At 59.2% G+C, this 4,133-nt stretch overlaps 1 non-coding gene across 1 annotated transcript; it reads left to right on the top strand.

Moving 5' to 3' along the window:
* Nucleotides 1-561: 561 nt before the first annotated feature.
* Nucleotides 562-645, top strand: TRNAL-CAG (transfer RNA leucine (anticodon CAG)). The gene has a single exon. It is a non-coding gene; the product is annotated as a tRNA-Leu (tRNA).
* Nucleotides 646-4,133: the final 3,488 nt, after the last annotated feature.

Here is a 4,133-nt window from a genome sequence, read left to right as displayed (position 1 = left end):
TCTCGTTCTTTAATGCTGCGTTGCGAGTTCAGAGTTCTTACGCTCGGCTATCGACATTCAACATACCAAGAGCCCTTGTTTAAACAACTATGGAGCAAAGTCAAACATTGCGTATGCTGGCATTTGGCAGTGCTCGACTTTTCGAGCTGCTCTTTTTATCACCAGTGAAAACGGTTGGGTGGTGCTAAACATAAATTCAATTAATAACCCAAAGAAGTGAAGCGAGAAAACATTTGGAAGCTGTGCAGACGCCGTCAGTGAACGATTTGAAAAATAATGAGACATCTGAGCTCCCACAGCTAACACCCGACACACGGTTGAGGCTTAGGGCTGCACGAAACTCAGGCAGCTGACTTGTAAGATTATGATTAACCACACTGAGTATACTGAGGGTTGATAATTCAGCATAGAAACTCTGAACTTATACTGCCAAAAGACCAAAAGTTTCCCTATTCTAGTGGTCTTGGAGTTTGCCACTAGTCTGCCACAATCCAGGGGCTGGGGGCCTTGTTGGGTTACGTGTTCTCTGGTGCATCGAATTTGGGGCCCTTGGTGCGCGTGGTCAGGATGGCCGAGCGGTCCAAGGCGCTGCGTTCAGGTCGCAGTCCGGTTCTCCGGGCGTGGGTTCGAATCCCACTTCTGACAAACGTTTTTCGTTTTCACGAAGCGCGTTACCGTTAGTCTAAGTTCTCGATCTGCCACCAAAGTTACATGAATATTATTTTGATCAAATCTTTTAAGTCGACTTTCACAATTCACCATACACTGTTAGTCTGCGCCACTGGTCTGTAAAATGCAAATAATGCCGTGAACGCATGAAAAACAGGATATGAGCATATGAAAAGACTGTTGCGTGCAGACCGAGCTGGTGTGCAGTCATCTGCGGCCAGTGTGAGCGCGGCATCTGACCTGGCTTCGGCTGGCCTGCAGGGCTGCTGGTGCGGCCGGCGCTGCAGCGGGCCGCTGCACACACAGCCGACACGCTGGCCCGACTCTCAGAGACGCTGGAGCAGCGGCGCAGCCGTCTGTCGACCGTGCGGCAGCAACTGCTCAGCCGGCGCAGCCAGCTGGCAGGTCAGTCGAGAGCAGCAGCCCAGCCGCTGCCGCCGCTGGGGGACCTCACTGGCGACCGTTCTGAGCTGTGTAGCCAAGATCGGTGACACGAACGGAGTTTGCGGCCGCTGGCAGCCGCGCGCGCGTGGCTGACCTCGGCTGGACCGTCTGTCCGGCAGACGCCGACCTGGCCGGACCAGAGAGTGACCTGTACTCGGACACGAGCAGCGTGTCGGGCGCCTCGGCCAGCTCCGGCGGCTCCGGCTCTTCCAGGTCAGTACGGGGCAGCCGGCTGGCAGCGCCGGTTACCGGTACACCGGCGCGGCTGCCGCTTATGTCGCGGGCGTGCTTGATGCCGCCGGTCAGCTCATGTGGGTGTCACACGCTGTGCCAGATGTGGGTTCATGGTCACACGATCCCACGGGCCATGTCAAACACGTGCTCGTGGTCCGGTCGCAGGGGTCGCGTGGGCCATGGCGAGGCAGTTTTCGTAATAGCGCCCTGCCGCGTGGACATGTCCTGGTACGCCCGGCGCCACCGACGCCTGGCCGCGAAACTCTCGTCTGATTTGTGCTTAATCGTCACCGACTGCCCATCCTGTGCAGCCGTGACTTGTGCCTCGCTGCCACTGTCTGGCTGTCGCGTGCAGCCGTGACTTGTGCCTCGTTGCCCCTGACCGACCGTCGTGCGCAGCCGTGACTTGTGCCTTGCTGCCACTAACCGGCCGTCGTGCGCAGCCGTACGTTCCGCTCCAGTAAGAGCCGCCGGAAGCAGGAGCGGAAGAAGTACAGCCTGCGCGAGGGCAGCAGCCTGGAGGACCTGGCGCTGATCGCCGCCTGTCACGCGCTCATCAGCGAGGCCTACGGACTGACGGGTAGGTGGGCTCCCACTGCATGGACACGGTACGGCACTGCACCGGCTGCTACCGGGCGGGCGGGTCTCCACGTTTGACACCTGGTCTGTGTGACACCCGTGTCGTACCAGGGGTGACACTGTGGGATCAACACGCGGATATTGACGCAGGAATGAATGTTGGCTTGCTGTCGTGCTGACGTATTGCTAACGGGTCAGTGTGTAACCGATGGCGGTAGACGGTGGCTGCCTGCTGCTGTCGTAGGCAGCGACCCTGGCACATCGGGATCATTACCCTACGGTTGCCGCGCCTGTCCCGCCTCCAGCGCTCCTCAGCGCCTGGGACTGTACTGCTACCGGGGCGGGGCTGTCGGCGCCGCCACCATGTTCGGCCTTGTGTCCTTGTGCCGGCCCGTGACGCCTGCCGCCGTTCGCAGAGGAGGTGGGCGCCCTGCTGCGCGCGCTCGTGCAGCACGGCCTGGACGAGAGCGGCGCCAGCATCCAGGCGGCGTTCGAGGCGCTGCTGCGCACGCTCGGGCCGGCGGCGGCCGAGGTGTGGCCGGCGGCGGCGCCCGAGGCGCAGCAGCCGCCGGCCGCCTTCGGGCCGGCCGACACGACGAACGCCATTCTGAGCCGGCTGCAGGGCGGCGGCGAGGGCGCGGCCGCCGCTGCTCGGCTCACCCAGCTCGGTACGGCTCCGCGACCGGTGCCCGGGCCGGGGATGGGGGTGGACCGGGCGTGATTGCAAGTGGCGAGGAGGGAGGGTGGCGGAGTGTGGTGTAGCTGCGGGAGACGCGACAGCTGCTGACAGGACAAAGGGAGCATTCCACGTCACAACAGTGGCGACTGGGGTGGAGATTTTCCGTTGGGACAGGATAGAGGATAGATTCGTTGTTGTTATAGTTTTTGACTAGGGTTGTGCACGGTTAAGTGTTCCCACCTGGTGGCGCGGGTGGCGAACACTGCGGTCTGTCACACCGGGTGTAGCCACCCACCGTTCACCCGCCATGTGATCTCCGCCGTTCCAGAGCCTCACCTGCGCTACCCGCCGTTGGCGAAGAAGGACGTCAGTTGGAAGCTGCATTGCCTGGAGCGTCTGTCTGCGGCAGACAGCTGACCGGTGGGCTGTGGCCGGTGTGCCTGCTCTCAGAGCTGGTTTGGTCGCCGCCCAGTGACGTGACTGAGGCCCAGTGACGTGACTGAGGCCCAGCGGCTTGACGGAGGCCCAGCGGGTGTCGCCCGGGCTGCATCTCAGCAAGATTGGCGAATAGGGTGGCGCTGGTGGCGAGTTACGTCAGCTGCGCTGTAAATGTTCTTGCGGTGTTTTGCCTGAGTATTTGGAGAGATGTGGAGCTCCAAAGATCATTGATCTTCTTTCGGTGGCATTCGCCATATATGCAAAAACTAACTTGCGGCAGACTGCAAACGTTGCTGTCATTGTTTTCATGCACAATATATTTCAAAGATGCAGAATTGTGTTGTGAGCATGTCGCTTGAAAACGCCGTACTTTAAAGTGCACTCTGATGCCTGACCAATAGCCATGCTTTGTCCGAGCTGAATACAGCTTTGGAATGAAGTGTCATTTGACATTCTCTCCTAATCTGATAACATAAAATGATATCTCCGGCATCTCGACGGGTGTCTCGTCTTCCTCAAGAGTCGTTTCAAGAGTCGAGAAACCCCAGTGAGTCATATATCACCAGCTGATGACGTGCGTCGACAGCATTCAGAACGTCACGCAAGGGTGGCGATATCATGTCTGCGGATGCCATACGCGGAGTTCAGGATGAAACGATTGACCACCCCTGTTAGAGGAGCATTACACATGCAGCATGGAATTGTCGACTCTGACTCAGACGACTGACGGTTGCGAGCGTGGAACATGGCGGCGAGACGCGTGCACGACTAGGATTCACGCTCAGGACTGCTGGGACTGTCCCGGCCGGCCATCACGTTAGGATGGCTGCCGCACGCTCTGGTCAAGGATTGGTAACGCTGCTTGGCTAACGTTTATGGGATTGACTTTTGCTGTCAGATGGTCGTTGGACACGCCTGCACGCACACACCGTTGTCGTGTGTTAGTCCCGGCACGTCGGCAAAAACGTGCCGGGATGCTTGCTGCAGCTCTTACTTAATAGGACATCAAATGAGTGCCTTGAGCCGCTTCGCTGCCACTTTCCGCTGCTACCCCTCGGGCGCGTGCGGACTGTAGCTGGTCGACTACTCT

This window comes from Pollicipes pollicipes, unplaced genomic scaffold (genome assembly GCF_011947565.3).
Source record: "Pollicipes pollicipes isolate AB1234 unplaced genomic scaffold, Ppol_2.1 Scaffold_5724;HRSCAF=6776_pilon_pilon_pilon, whole genome shotgun sequence".
NCBI classification, from domain to species: domain Eukaryota; kingdom Metazoa; phylum Arthropoda; class Thecostraca; order Pollicipedomorpha; family Pollicipedidae; genus Pollicipes; species Pollicipes pollicipes.
The sequence above is the reverse complement of the archived record's forward strand: the minus strand, read 5'-3'. Positions and strand labels throughout refer to the sequence as shown.